The 16,864-nt window shown below is 44.2% G+C and overlaps 1 pseudogene; it reads right to left on the minus strand.

Annotated features, from left to right (window-relative positions):
* Positions 1 to 455: 455 nt before the first annotated feature.
* On the minus strand, positions 456 to 13,431 carry LOC149311323 (galectin-1-like; annotated as a pseudogene).
* Positions 13,432 to 16,864: the final 3,433 nt, after the last annotated feature.

Here is a 16,864-nt window from a genome sequence, read left to right on the forward strand (position 1 = left end):
TTACTTCAGTTGCTGCAAACTGAGTTTAAAATACAAAAGTGGTTTTTTCTCCAGAAACCCAGCAGGGGGAGAAGAGAGGAGGATAAGATCTTGCCCTTTCCAAGCATCTCAGACAAAAACAAACTGCTGCAGCCTCTCCAAGGTTGTGTGTTTTTCATCATTAATAACTTTTACCCTCTTGGCCACACTCTGACACTGCTTGGCCACATGTGCCCTGGTTTTCTTATGTGACATGAGGATATGCCTTTCTTCATCACTGCTCTAAACTATATGTCACAGGAAATGTTATTTGGAAGGGGAATGAGATGTGAAATAAGGTAAAAAGACACAAAGCGGAATCTATAGAGTTTGAACAATTTGTAATCAAGAAAAACTGAAAGAACCGAATCATATTCTCATTTGACTCATGCCAGGTATCCTTCAGGATGCAAGGCAAAAGATAGGTCCAAGGAAGGTTAGTCAAACATAACAGATTTAATATCAAGATCGCCAGCAACAGAGAAGCACTCTGCAGTTTCCAGTCTCAACCTGTTTGGTAACTTAAGTTCCTGCCCTTCAGGCAGCTTCACAGTCACTTCTTCAGCGTCAAAGGAGACACAGATCTGGAAAAGAGAGCAAAAATTAGAGCCATTCCCAAGAAGGCGTACAGGTCGACTCACCCTTATCTACTTGGGACCAAAGGTGTTTTGAGATTTGGATATTTTTGGATTTTGGAATATCGGCATTTGCATATACATAAATAGTGAGATCTCTTGGAGATGGGGGACAAGTTTAAATTCAAATGTACCCCTTACACACATAGCCTAAAGATAATTTTATACAGTATTTTAAATAACTGTGTGCATGAAACAAAGCTTGTGTACACTGAATCATCATCATTATTATTATTATTATTATTATTATTATTATTATTATTATTAACCTTTATTTATAAAGCGCTGTAAATTTACACAGCGCTGTACATACAATCTTATTAATTGGACGGTTCCCTGCCCTCAGGCTTACAATCTAAAAAGACATGACACAGAAGGAGAAGGGAGTGGTGGTGGGGAAGGGGCCTGTCTAGTAAGATAATACATATAAAATACATAGCAATACAGGAAATGATTCAATAAAACAGACAACAAAAGAACATCAAATAGCAAAGAACATCAAAAGAACATCAGAAAGCAAAGGTGTCATTATCTGAACTACCCATGAAAAAAGCTTTTCGTTTTTGGAATAATTTGGATTTCAGAATTCTGGATAAGAAAGGCTCAACCTATATATATGGTGTCTCAGAATGTGATGGAGTCTCCTTTGGAGGTTTTTAAACAGAGGCTGGAAGCCCATCTGTCTGGTGTGCTTTGATTAGGCTGTATTTTGGTATGAGGACCTTTCCCCCCCTTCTTCAGGTGACTCCAATCTTTGATAGAAGTAGCTCATGATCTGTGCCACACCCAGCACTTGATCTAGTTTTGGCCTAATAGAACTCCTCCATCTTCTGCTTCCTATCATGTAGTCTATTTGATTTTTGTATTGGCCATCTAGTGATGAAATTCATTTTGTTAGTTTTGGCCCAGCTTTCTGATCTATTCAGGTCATTTTGAATTTTGATCCTCTCTTCTGGGATATCAGCTACCCCTCCTAATTTGGTGCCATCTGCACCTTTGACAAATATGCCCTCTATTGCTTCATCCAAGTTACTGATAAAGATGTTGAATAGCATTGGGCCTAGGACAGAATCCTGTGGCACCCCACTACTAGCCACTTCTCTCCAGAATGAGCCTTTGTTGATTTCCCTTTGGGTTTGGTCAGTCAGTCAATTACAATTCCACTTACTGATCAAATTGTCTAGCCTACATTTTACAGTCGGCCCGCCTTATCCATGGATTTTTTATCCACGGATTCAAGCATCCACGGCTTGAAAATATTTTTTAAAAAGTATGCATTCCAAATAGCAAACCTTGATTTTCTATTTTATATTAGAGACACCATTTTCTTTTTCCATTATATTTAATGGGACGTGAGCATCCACGGATTTTGTTATCCATGGGGGGTCCTGGAACCAAACCCCAGCGAATAGCAAGGACCCACTGTACTACCTTTTTTCCAAGGATATAATGGAGACCTTGTCAGAGGCCTTACTGAAATCAAGATACATTATGTCCACAGCATTTTCTTCATCTACCAAGTTTGTGGCTATCAAAAAAAGGAGATTAGTCTGGCATGACTTGTTTTTTTGAAAAACCTATGTTGACTTTTAGTAATCACTGCATTCCTTTCTGTTTAATGATCAGCTCTAGAGAGAGTGTCATTTACCAAGTTTTGGTGAAAAGCCATCTTGGGTGATTTCATTCTCATCAGCCCAGGGCCAATCCTTGATTATTCCCAGAAGGGGTTTCTTGCTCACCTTGGTCTCTTCTCCCTGATGGAAGGGGAATTCTGATTCTTGCAGTTCATCACCCCACTCTCCTGCACTCTTAGAGTTGCAAACAATGGTCCTGATGTCCCCATGAAAATCAAATCAAGGGTTGAAGTGAAGGATCAGGTTTGTTTCATCCCAGCCCAGGTTGAGGGAAAAGCTAAAACAAAGAGGGCTTAATAGAATGGGGCAATCCTAGCATCCATCAATAAGAACAACAACAACATTTATTTATGTCCAGCTTCCCCTCAAAATTGGGACTCAAAGCAGCTCACTATTTAAACAATGCAATGAGAAGCATACCCCCAAAAACCATAGTTCCAGAGTTTAGGGCAGCCATTTAGAAGGCCCTCTCTCTTGTTCTCACCAACTGTGCCTGTGATGATGGTGGGACTGAGAGAAGGGCATCTCCTGATGAACTCAGAGCCCAGACTAGCTCATCCAGGGAGATACGGTCTGCCAAACAGCCTGGACTTCAGCTATGTAGGACTTTATAGGTCATAACTAGCACTTTGAATTGTGCCCAGAAGCAAATTGGTAGCTTAGGTGGAGCTGTTTCAACAGGAGCATTGTGTGGTCTCTATAATCTGCCCCAGTTAACTGCCTGGCTATAGCTCTTTCGACCGGCTGAAGTTTCCGAACACTGTAGTTTTCTGTGGGTTTTTTGGGCTGCAACCACACAGCCCAAAAAACCCACAGAAAAGTATGGATGCTGGCCGTGAAAGCCTTCGATTTCCAAACACTCTTCAAAGGACAGTCCCAGGTACAGTGCATTACAGTAGTCCAATGGGATGTTAACTAAGGCATGTACCACCATAGCCAGATCTGATGTCTTGCTGCCCAACTGGGATCTCAGGAGCCTCAGTCATCCTAAACCTGCCATCTAGAGGTGTTGATTACACCTCCCATATGCTCCAGCTATTATTTATTTATACCCACCTTTTCCCTGCCCAGAGGTATAGCTAAAGTTAAAAGAGGTGTAGCTAAAGGTACACATCATAAATAAGAATATAAATAAACTGCTCATAGAATTAAAAGCATGGCCATGAAAAGAAAAACAATACATCACATTATGAAAGACTCCCTCTCATGAGCAATCAGACCTCAAAGGCCTGCCCAAACAAGGGTTTTCACCTGTCTAGGGAAGGATAACAAGAAGATGCTATTCTTTGAAGATAGTGCCTGCGAACAGTCACCAAGAAGGCCCTATATTCCCACTAAATGTGACTCTGAGGAGATAAAGAAAAGAACAGCCAGTGGCCAAAGATTGTGTACTTTGTAGTCCAAAACATCTGGTGGCCTTCTGTCTCTCCTTTCATATGTAGGCATAGATTTTTATTTATCCTACTCATGGAATTATATTATTTTTGAAACTAGTAGCAGCATTTGAAATTGTATAAAATTTTAAATGTGAGTTTCCCCTCAGAGGTCTAGGAGGCTTATAGATCTGACCTCCTCTGTTTGGTTCAGGTAAGGTGGAATGCATTTATACAAATTATAAAGGAAAGGTGGGCCACTGTGACCCTCCAGTGTTTTTGGACTACGGCTCCCATCAATCTTAACCCACATATCCCAGTTCTCATCAGTCTCCTAGACAGAAGAGAAGGATGGTGAGAAGTTCAGCTTAAAAACATCTGGAGGGCCACTGCTGCCTACCCCTGCTAGAAATGATCAGATAGGTCTGGAATCCATTTGGTTAGTCCCAACTAAAGTAGACCCATTCAATCAATGGGTGAATGTTGAGTCAACGCACAGTTAAATCCCACTGATTCAGTAGATCCACTGTAGTCAAGACTACCAACAGAATTTAGGCCATTGAGTGTACATAATACCAACGATCAGATTATTGCTGTTGTGTGCCTTCAAGTCATTTTTGATTTATGATGCCCCTTGCTGGGTTTTTCTTGGCAAGAATTATTAAGAAAACATTAGCTGTAAATAATACTAGCATCTAAATAGTATGTCTAAATACTATGTGAGGAAGATTATTTGGTTATTATTTAACTCCATCTGTTCAGATCATCCAATGATTAGACACCTGAATTTGCCAAAGCCCAGCTATTATTTCTAGGTTTTAGGAGTTTATCACACTGGGGCTAATTGCAGCACTAAAGGGAGCACATTTAAAGCATCCCATAAGTAAAGCGAAAATGGCAAGTAATTGCGGGAATGATTATCACAAGCAATTGCACAGATAAAGTTATACCAGAAATGCATTGTCACTGAAATCCTGAGGTACAAAGATGCACGTTAATGCTTCTTGGTGACCACTTCAATGGCGGGTTTTGTGCAATGTCTTGTAAAATTGTTTAGCATAATTATGTGATTTTTGCAGGATATTCATGGGATAAACTCCCAATCTTCTTCGTGTGATAAACTCCTTAGATTCAACAGAGATCAAGCAAGAAAAGAGGAACGTTTGCACCAAAACAAAAGGATCCTAATGTTTAACTATTGTAAGCATATTGCCAAAGCACTTTAACACTTTGACTATAGTTCCTGAATAATAATAAAGGAATCTCAGTGGAATTAAATGAGAGTAAAATTACTGCACACATACCCCATTAAATTGTTGTACAGCCAGCTAAAGTAGCCCTCCATATCCATAGATTCTGTATCCACAGATTCAAGCATCCACAGCTTGCAAATATTTTAAAAATATATAAATTCCAAAAAGCAATTTTGGAACTGATTTTGCCATTTTATATAAAGGCCACCATTTTACTATCCATTGTATTTAATGAGACTTCTTATTGTTCTTGTATGGATTTTGTTATCCACCAGGGATTGTGGAACCACATCCCAGTGTGTAATTGCCAAATGCCTTTTTAAATAACTATATACCCAGGAAAGGGGATTTCAAATTTAAAACATTTATCAAATTTTGGTGGCAAAACATCTTAGGCCATAAATATATGTGCCAGAACCCTTTCCCCAGGTTGGCCCTGCAGTTCCAACTCCTAGGGAATTCTGCCGTTGACCTTGTCTGTTCCCCCGATTAATTCCTGTCTGGATTGGGTTATAGGACCTCAGTGTGACCCTCCCCCCATCCTTATAAATGAGGACTTGTTATTGTGTTGTTGTGTGGATATGTCGCTTGGTATGTGTAGCCTGACTCCAATTCAGGCTTGAAGGATAGTCAGAGACAGATTTAAAACAATAACAGGAATAGGTTTATTAAATATGTTGCATCAGTCTATAGGTGACATATGATTACTGGGAGGAAGAAGACCAAGAATACAGATACTTCCTTCCCTTGTATTGTACAAATCTTGCTATGAAAGCCTTAAGGTTGCCATAAGTTGGCAATGACTTGAGGTCACACAACAACAATAAAGGAAATAGAAATAAAACCTGACTTTTAATCAGAAGACAATACCTTGTACTTTAAAGCCCCCAAAACAAAGCAACCAGCCTGAACTCTAAAGGGAGATTTAAACAGAAAGAGGCAATGGAGAATGGAACCATAGGCTGTATCTGTGTATCTGACCTAAGGCTATGGCAAAAACAACACTTCCACATTTGACTGTAAGCAACCTATGAAATACATGCCCCAAGAAATACAAAGTTTATTGTTAGTGCTTAAAGCAGGGGTCGGCAACCCCCGGCCGGCCCGCGGAGGTGGCAGGACCGGCCCCAGCCCAGTCCTGCCGCTGCCGCCACTGCTGCCTCCTCCTCCTCCTCCTCCTGGGCCGCGCGAAGCCCAAAAATAAATAATTAAATAATTAAATAATATAGGACAATAATAATAAATAATATAGGCAGTCGCGCAGCCCTCCTCCTCCTCCACCGCGCGGAGGAGGAAGAGGAGGGTCACGCGGCCTGGGGCAGAGGAGGCAAAGGGGGAAGCCCCGCGCCGCCCTCCCAGCCTCCCCACGTGGGCCCGCGCTGCCCACCTCCTTCTCCTCTGCCTCCTCCGCCCCGCCCCCAGGCTGCGCGGTGCATGGAGGAGGGGGGAGGGGAAGAAGGAGAAAGAAGAGGAGGAGGGGGGAGCAGAAGGAGGAGGAAGAGGAGGAGGGGGAGCAGAAGGAGGAAGAAGAGATGGAGGGGGGAGCATAAGGAGGAGGAGGAGGAAGAGGAGGAGGGGGAGCTGAAGGAGGAGGAAGAGATGGAGGGGGGAGCAGAAGGAGGAGGTGGTGAGTGGCCAGAGGCCTCAAGATTTTTTTAAATTTTATTTTGTGTGCTTTAAGTGCTAACAAGTCTCCCTTGCTTTGACAATAATAGTGTGATGATGATGATATGAGTCAGCTTCAGAGGCATGCAGGCACTGTTTCTTAAGCCGAGAGAGTGTCACCTTCCAAAGTGTGTTTTGGGTGCTTTTAATGCTAACAAGTCTCCCTTGCTTTGACAATGATAGTGTGGTGATGATGATATGAGTCAGCTTCAGAGGCATGCAGGCACTGTTTCTTAAGCCGAGAGAGTGTCACCTTCCAAAGTGTGTTTTGGGTGCTTTTAATGCTAACAAGTCTCCCTTGCTTTGACAGTGATAGTGTGGTGATGATGATGATGATGATGATGATGATATGAGTCAGCTTGAGAGGCATGCACGCACTGTTTCTGAAGCCAAGAAAGTGTGACTTTCCAAAGTGACTTTTCTGTGTGTTTTTGGTTCTTTAATGGTGATATTGATATCAGAAAGCCTCTGAGACAAGGCCAATGTAAATTGCTGTGATTTTTACAAACTCATGCGCAGTGAAAAAAAACCAAAGTCCCTTGACCAAGTACACACTTTTGGGAAGTACACTTGGTGCAAGAACGGTGAAATCACCTTGACATGTTCAATATGCATAGCCATGTGAACCCATGTTATGCATAGCCATGTGAACCCATGTTCAGTGTGAAACCCAAAGAGTTTGGTTATGCAATAAGCCTCTGAAATATGCAAGAGGCCATCTTAAGTAAAGCCATGTTCAATGCTCAAATGTGCTGTTTGGAATGGGGGGAGGGGGGGTTGGCCAGAAAGGGAAGTCCATTTCTGCCATCTGTCTAGGAATAATGCCCAAATGTCCTCTATTTTGATCATGCCTAAGAAACATGCATTTATATTAACATTTTTTAAAAAATCATCAAATTTTTCCGCATGTCCTCCATTTATAAAAATGTGTCCTACATTCGAAAATGTTGTCCTATATTATTTAATTATTTATTTTTGGGCTTTGCCCCCCCCCCCCCCCAATTGTCTGGGGGACACCAACCCTGCCCCTGGCTCAAAAAGGTTGCCTACCCCTGGCTTAAAGGGGAAAAACAGATTTAAAATAAATTGCTAAAAAATCTTCTGATATAGTTTTGAGTCACAAAAGGCTACAGCTGGTAATATAAAGACCATTTTTAAAGGGGAATTAAATTCTGAAGCAGAGCCGGTGTGCTGTGTAGATAATGAACCAGACAATCCTCATTTTAGTTAAGCTCTTTTTAACTAAAAAACCTACAACCTAATGAATACAAACCACGTGGCCTCTGGCGACACTTTGCCTTTCACTTTGATGCATTCTCCAGACTTTATCTTGGAGTGGGCAACCAGTTTGTAATAAGGCAAGGAAAGATACAAAAGCAAAGAACTTCATTAGCTTCACAGTTTCTTATATACTACTATCAACACGAGTATATTCAGTAGACCAGGGTTTCGACATAGCCATGAAGTTTCCTGAGGGACCTTGAACTAGTTGCTATTGCTAGGCCTAATCTACTTCACAGGGATGTTGTGAGGATAAATGTGAGGAGGAGGAGGCCCAGGTGTGCATGCTGCATTTTGCTTCCAGAAAGAAAGGAGAGGATTAAAGTATAATAAATTGTTAGCATCATGGAGTTTTCATTATGCCGCTTCAAGTCAACTCCAACATATGGTAAGCATATTATAGAGTTTTAATGGCAAGGTTTATTCAGTGGAGGGCTGCCTCTTAGGTTGAAAAACTATAAATTACCCAAGGTCACCCAGTGGGTTACTGTGGCTGAGCAAGGTTTAGGATCCTGGTTTCCCAGGCTGCATCTACATGGCTGCATCAATGCAGTTTGACACTGCTATAACATCCTGGGCTCCTTGCTATGGAATCGTAGAATGTGTTGTTTTGTGGAGATATTTAGCCTTCTCTGTCAGAGAGCTCCAGTGCAGCAACAAACTATAAATCCCAACATCCCACAGGATGGAGCCATGACAGTTAAAGTGGTGCCAAACTGCATTAATTCTGCAGTGTGGCAGCAGCCCTAATCCAGTATTCAAACCACTATAGCGACTTTAACATGCTGGTTCTTATTAATACTGCTACATCGCTTTTATCATATACTGTACATCCTCCCTAATAACATTTGCTAGCTTCTAAGATACACAGCTCATTGCTTCCTTGATCCTTTCTGGACCAAACAATGGAAACTCCCAAGGGGCAGCAGGGAAAAAACACACACCAAGTTCAATGGGGTTTGTTTATGAACATAGATTGAATTGAGTTACCATTATCGTCTAGAGAAGGATATAGGCAAGATGTGTGGCATCCACATTTCTAAATACGCTACAGGTTGAGTCTCCCTCATCTGAAATTCCAAAATCCAAAATATTCCAAAAAACAACACCTCATGGATGGCTGAAAAAGTGACACCTTTGCCTCCTGATGGTTCAATGTACACAAACATTGTTTAATGCACAAAAATTATTTAAAATATTGCATAAAATTACCTACAGGCTATGTCTATGCAGTGTATATGAAACAAAAATGAATTTGGGGTTTAGACTTGGGTCTTATTTCCAGTATATTCAAATAAAGGTATTCTGAAATCCAGAAAAAAAATGCTGAAAGCCAAAAGACCTCTGGACCAAAGCATTTCGGATAAGACACTCAACCCGTATTTACATTGTGTAATCCTGTGCGACAGACAGTGGGGCATAGCGGTTTGAACATTGGACTATGACTCTGGAGACCAGGGTTTGAATCCCAGCTTGACCATGAAACCCACTCAATGACTTTGAGCAAGTCACGCTCTCTCAGCCTCAGAGGATAGCATTGACAAACCTTCTCTGAAGAAATGTGTCAAGAAGACCCTATGATAGGTTCACTTGAGGGTTGCCATAAGTTGGAAACAACCTGAAGGCACACAACAACAACAACAACAACAACAACAACAACAACAACAAATTCCTATGTGGTGAAGGTTGGACTGGATGACCTTTGAGGTCTCCTCCAATTCTATAAATTGATGTTTAAACTCTACAGTAATAGGATAGAGGAGACTTTGAACATCAGTGTAGAGAACATTTCAGTTTCAATAACATTACTGTTATATTTCCATAACATAACACTGATATGTTATTGAAATATAACTGATATATTATTGAGGCTGAAATGTAATCAGGGCACAAACCAGGAATGTGAAACATTTCTCAGTGTATAGAAATACAACAGATTAATAACAAAAAACCCATACACAACACACACACACACACACCCCACTCCAGTTCTATAATTCAAAGATATAGCTGTGTTCATCTGTATGATTAGTAAATAGAGAGATCTTGTAGCAGCTTTGAGACTCACAGAAAGAAAGAAGTTGGCAGCATGAGCTTGCCTAGGCTAAAATCTCCTTCCTCAGATGCATTTGAAGAATGCAACTCCAAATCCAAATGCATCTGAGGAAGTAGACTGACGTCTAGGAAAGCTCATGCTGCCAACATGTTTCTTTCACTTAGTTTCAATGGTGCTACAAGATCTCTATAATTCTATACACTGATGTTTAAACTCTACAGTAGCAGGACAGGATAAAAGTGCAACAGATTAAAAAAATACACAAAACACATTTGCGGCGCGGAGGAGCCCCAGCGTCCAAACCACGGGGCTCCCCAGCGCTGCAAAAAAGAAGCGACAAAATGGCACTTCTTTTTGCGGTGCGGTTATGGCGCTGTGAGGCGCCAATGGTGCACTCGCGGCATCATGTGTGCTGCACATGTGTGGACGCAATTCACCCGCTATGTCAAGATGGCGGCGCCCGTATGGAATGGGCGCCGCCATGTTGTGCGCGCTCCATGCATATTAGGGTTGGGGCGTCAGGAAGTTACGCCCATTTCTAACCCTAGTACGCGCATAGCACGTACTATAGGCCCGTGCGGAAGATAGTTTGAAATCGGCTGAGGAAGTGTGTGTCATCCAACAAGTTTGACTCCACTTTAATTACCATGGATCCATCCTACATTATCCTAGGATGTGTAGTTTGGGGAAGCCCCAGAAGCCCTTGGTAGAGAAGGCAGCATTTTCATCACTCTCAGGATAAATGTTTTTTGTAAAGCTAATTGCTGTTAAACTTAGAACAAGGATCCAGCAGTGACTGCACATAACAACATCCCTCTTAATCCAAAAGATCCATTTGTATGTCCCTACAGCCCACTAGTCCCCTACACTACTGGTATATTTTTAAAACATTTGTAATTATGTCTTGTTTTATTTTATTGCAAGCCACCCTGGGATCTTCAGATCAAAGGCAGGATATAAATATTTTAATTAATAAATAAATGGATAGAAGTCCTGTATAGATACATTTCATGTTGTCCTGATGTTTTACTGCCCTGGGCCCATATTTCTTATTTCTGTTTTGTAGACGTTTGATGCTTAATGGTCACGGTTTCTTTGGCTGATCATTCCATGCAATGTTTTTGCTACACACTGATTACTCCTTACTCTGTTGGTATAATAATTAATGTTTACATCTTATATGCAAGCCCACCTTTTCGTCGACTCTGTTTATTCCTTGTACTAAAGTTCAGTTTTTCTAACTATATTGCAATGAGATTGATTGATATATTTGACAATCCTTGGCTTCCAAAGAATTTTGGTTTGGTTTGAGAGCTGGAGTTCAACAAGACCTCTAAGGTCCCCAATGACCTAACCCTGGTCAAAAGCCTACATTGTGATGGCCAGAAATGCCTCCCAAATGAGCGAGCCTTATGTCCTAACTGTAATTCAAAAGCTAAGATTGTGTGCTACTGTTTGGTGTATAGTTATTTTGGATAGAGTTTCAGATGTATTATCTGGAGCCATATTGCAAGGCCAACTGGGGAAGAAGAAGCAAGACTCTGATGTTGGGGGACTGTTGACATCAGAATAGCTCATTGCCATGGCGATGTCAACAGTCTCAGTGTGGCTCATGCCACCATGGCAACCCATGATGCTCCTGGGACTTCACTGACCCATCCCAGCCACAGACTCAAGGGAGGTTGCCGCTCAGACAGACCATGGTGGATGCCAGGCGGAGGAGTCAAGTGGGCCGGTGGATAAAGGCACTCCACAGAAGTGAAGCTGGCCACCTCTGGGACCAAAGGAGAAGGCAAGTTCACTGTTTTTGTGGACTTGCTAAGAGGGAGGCATGTTTGCAGCCCGAGGCCAGTGGAGATCCAGACCCTGAAGCTGGCTGTTGTGAGTTGATGGACCTGGTGGAAACCGGTGGATGTTGGGGGACAGAAACTGGTAGAGTCTGTATTTGGAAGCTGGTGGATGTCATAAGTCAAAAACTAGCGGAGGTTTGTAGACATGAGCCGGTGGAAGTCCTCCATCAGAAGCCAGCTGATGGAAGCCAGTAGATATCTGTGGATTGAAACTGGAGCATGTCTGTGTGTGGAAGGAGAGTGAATGTCTCTGGCGAAGGATCCTCTTGGAGGATCTTGCCCTCTGTGTGAGTGTATGAGTGTGTGAATGATTGTGGGAGTGAGTGAGTGTGTGAGTGTCAGGACCAAAGAACCAAGATTTGAAAAGCCAGGAAAACATTGCAGTGAAATTGACAGTTTATTTGAATTCCAAAGAGAGCCTCACTCCCAGACGAGTTAGTGTCAAATCTGGTTTGTGTCCACAACCATCCCATCTTTAAGGATTCTCTTCCCAAGCCCCCACTTGTCCAACCCCAGCCTGCCCTCTTTCTATCCTAACAAAGAACTCTTTCAACTTGCTGCTCCAACTCTCTACCGCCTATCAATCCACCTCTCCCAGGAAAGAAGGCATTGCTTTGTTTACCATCAAAGTCTTTCCTCAGGAAACAACAAAGTCCTATAAAGTCACCCCTCTGTTTCCATGGACTTGAAATCCATGTCCCTTGCATATACATGAGTGGGAAACGGAGGGGGAAATAATGGGCCATGCACCCATGATCCGCACTCGCAGCCACCCACAGGAGTGTGCCCACATTCAAGCCAATGGGGCGCATTTCCATTTTGTCGGAGGGTGAAGGGGAGGGTGGAACAGATCCCCCACAAAAATGGAGGGGCGACTGTACTCTAAGTTCTCCAACAATTGCTTTCGCTGGTGCGCTTGGTAAAGTCCCTTTGACCTCCTGAGGAGAAACTTTAAAATGATGCCCGCCTTGCTGATGCACTTTGCACCTCCTATCTCTGAGGAAACGTTTTTAAATGGACACTGGTCTTGCTCCTTGCTTGGCTAGAGATGCTCTTTTTGCTGAAGAGGATCTGCTTCATGGTCACTTGCTTTACTTTTGTGCCTGACTAAGGGCCATCGTACCTCTGAGGAGGAGTTATTATTGACTGCTCCCGACTTAAGACCTCACTGGTTGCTGACTCTCTGGGGTTAAACCAATTGGATGGCAGCCCATCTCCACTCATTATTGGTCCATGACCCTCAAGGGTCAAACTAATTGGATGGCAGCCCAACGTTGATCCTCATCGGTCCCTGGCTCTCTGGAGTCATACCAATTCGCTTGCAGGACCTTCGTCCGCCCTAACTCTCCTTAGTCATACCAATTGGATGGCAGCTTGACATCGATCCTCATACGTCTCAGACTCTCCGGAGTCATACGGATTGGATGGCAGCTTGACACCGATCCTCGTCTGTTCCTGACTCTCCGGACCCAACAAGCTCCCAAGCATTTGACGATCCTCTTTGGTCCCTGACTGTCTGGGATCATACTTACTGGCTTGCAGCTCGAATTTCACCCTCTTTGGTCCCTGACTCTCTAGAGTAATACCGATTGGATGGCAGCCAGATATCGATCCTCATCGGTCCCTGACACTCTGGAGTCATACTGACTGGATGACAGTCCGACATCGACTCTCATCAGTCCCTGACGCTCTGGAGTCATACCAATTGGATAGCAGTCTGACACCAACCCTTGTTGGTCCCTGACACTCCGGAGTCATACCAATGGTCTTGCAGCCGGACTTCGATCCTCGTCAGTCCCATCTGACTTGGTCCCTGACTCTGCAAGGTGAACCTAACTGATTTAGATATTCATCTGTCCATGATGTTCCAGAATCATACCGATTGGCTTGCAGCCTGACATTCACCCTCTTTGGTCCCTGACTCTCTGGAGTCATACTGATTGGTTGGCAGCCTGACTTCGAACCTCGTTGGTTCCTGACTCTCCTGGGTCAGACTACTTGGATAGGTGCCCGATTTCAATATTCCTCCATCCATGACGTTCCAGAGACGTGCCAATTGGTTTTCTGCAAAAGATTCACCCTCATCGGTCCCTGACTCTCTGGAGTCTCACAGATAGAATGACAGCCTGAACCCAACCCTCCTCGATTCTGAACTCTCCTGGGTCATACCCATGGGATAGGTGTCCGATTTCGATATTCATCTGTCCATGACGTTCCAGAGTTGCGCCGATTGGATGGCAGTCTGACATTCACCCTCGTCGGTCCCTGACTCCCCTGGGTCATACTAATTGGATAGGTGCTCGATTTCAATATTCATGACGTTCCAGAGTCCTGCCTATTCGCTTGCAGCTTCACATTCACCCTCATAGGTCCCTGACTCTCTGAATGGCAGCCTGACATTCACCCTCATCAGTCCCTGACTCTCTGGGGTCATACAAATTGGATGGCAGCCTGAATTCGAATTTCGTCGAGTCCTGACTCTCCTGGGTCATATCAATTGTATACATGCCCTATTTCGATATTCATGACGTTCCAGAGTCTTACGGATTGGATGGCAGCCTGACCTCGAACCTCGTCGGTCCCTGACTGTCCTGGGTCATACTAATTGGATAGGTGCTCGATTTCGATATTCATCCTTCCACGACGTTCCAGATTCGTACCAATTTCCTTGCAGCCTGACATTCAACCTCATCGTTCCCTGACTCTCTGGAGTTTTACTGACTGGATGGCAGCCTGACCTCGAACCTCGTCGGTCCCTGACTCTCCTGGGTCATACCAATTGGATAGGTGCCCGATTTCGATATTCATCCGTCCATGACGTTCCAGAGTCGTACCGAATGGCTTGCAGCCAGACATTCACCCTCATAGGTCCCTGACTCTCTGGAGTCATACCGATTGGATGGCAGCTTGAATTCAAAACTCGTCGATTCCTGATTCTCCTGGGTCATACCAATTGTATACGTGCCCGATTTCGATATTCATGACGTTCCAGAGTCATGCCGATTGGCTTGCAGCCTCACATTCACCCTCATATGTCCCTGACTCTCTGGGGTCATATCGACTGAATGGCAGCCTGACATTGACCCTCGTCGGTCCCTGACTCTCCTGGGTCATACCGATTGGATAGGTGCCCGATTTCGATATTCATCCGTCCATGACGTTCCAGAGTCGTACTGACTAACTGGCTTGCAGCTTCACATTCACCCTCATCGGTCCCTGACTCTCTGGAGTCTTACTGATTGTATGGCAGCCTGACCCCGAACCTCGTCGGTCCCTGACTCTCCTGGGTCATACCAATTGGATAGGTGCCCGATTTCGATATTCATCCGTCCATGACATTCCAGAGACGTACCGAATGGCTAGCAGCCTGACATTCACCCTCATCGGTCCCTGACTCTCTGGAGTCATACCGATTGGATGGCAGCTTGAATTCGCAACTCGTCGATTCCTGACTCTCCTGGGTCATACCAATTGTATACGTGCCTGATTTCGATATTCATGATGTTCCAGAGTTATGCCGATGGGCTTGCAGCCTCACATTCACCCTCATATGTTTGTGACTCTCTGGGGTGATACCGACTGAATGGAAGCATGAAATCGAACCTCGTCGGTACCTGATTCTCCTGGGTCATACCAATTGGATAGTGGCCCGATATCGAAATACATCCGTCCATGACGTTCCAGTGTCGTACCAATTGGTTTGGAGCCTCACATTCACCCTCATCGATCCCTGACTCTCTGGAGTCTCACGGATAGGATGGCAGCCTGACATTCACCCTCATCAGTCCCTGACTCTCCTGGGTCATACTAATTGGATAGGTGCTCGATTTCGATATTCATCCGTCCATGACGTTCCAGATTCGTACCAATTTACTTGCACCCTGACATTCACCCTCATTGGTCCCTGACTCTCTGGAGTCTTACTGATTGGATGGCAGCCTGACCTCGAAGCTCATTGGTCCCGGACTCTCCTGGGTCATACCAATTGGATAGGTGCCCGATTTCGATATTCATCCGTCCATGACGTTCCAGAGTCATACCGAATGGCTTGCCGCCTGACATTCACCCTCATCTGTCCCTGACTCTACGGAGTCATACCGATTGGATGGCAGCCTGAATTCGAACCTCGTCGATTCCTGACTCTCCTGGGTCATACCGATTGGATAGGTGCCCGATTTTGATATTCATCCGTCCATGACGGTCTTGAGTCGTTCCGAATGGCTTGCCGCCTGACATTCACCCTCATCGGTACCTGACTCTCTGGAGTCATACCGATTGGATGGAAGCCTGAATTCGAACCTTGTCTGTTCCTAACGCTCCTGGGTCATATCAATTGGATACGTGCCCAATTTAGATATTCATGACGTTCCAGAGTCTTACGGATTGGATGGCAGCCTGACCTCGAACCTCGTTGGTCCCTGACTGTCTTGGGTCATACAAATTGGATAGGTGCCGATTTCCATATTCATGACGTTCCCGAGTCGTACCAATTGACTTGCAGCCTGACATTCACCGTCATCGGTCTGGACTCTTATGGATTGGATTGCAGCCTGAACCCAACCCTCCTCGGTTCTGGACTCTTCTGGGTCATACCAATTGGATAGGTGTCCGATTTCAATATTCATCCGTCCATGACGTTCCAGAGTCGTACCAATTGGCTTGCAGCCTGACATTCACACTCAATGGTCCCTGACTCTCTGGAGTCTCACGGATAGGATGGCAGCCTGACATTCACCCTCGTCGGTCCCTGACTGTCCTGGGTCATACCAACTAGATAGGTCCACGATATCGATATTCATGCGTCCATGACGTTCCAGAGTCGTAACGAATGGCTTGCAACCTGACATTCACCCTCATCGGTCCCTGACTATATGGAGTCATACCGATTGAATGGCAGCCTGAATTCGAAACTCATGGATTCCTGACTCTCCTGGGTCGTACCAATTGTATAAGTGCCCGATTTCCATATTCATGACGTTCTAGAGTCGTACCGACTGGCTTGCAGCCTGACATTCACCCTCATCGGTCCCTGACTCTAAGGAGTCATACCGATTGGATGGCAGCTGGAATTCAAAACTCGTCGATTCCTGACTCTCCTG

Source organism: Sceloporus occidentalis, unplaced genomic scaffold (genome assembly GCF_023333645.1).
Source record: "Sceloporus occidentalis isolate IW3139 unplaced genomic scaffold, rSceOcc1.0.p SCAF_6, whole genome shotgun sequence".
NCBI lineage: Eukaryota > Metazoa > Chordata > Lepidosauria > Squamata > Phrynosomatidae > Sceloporus > Sceloporus occidentalis.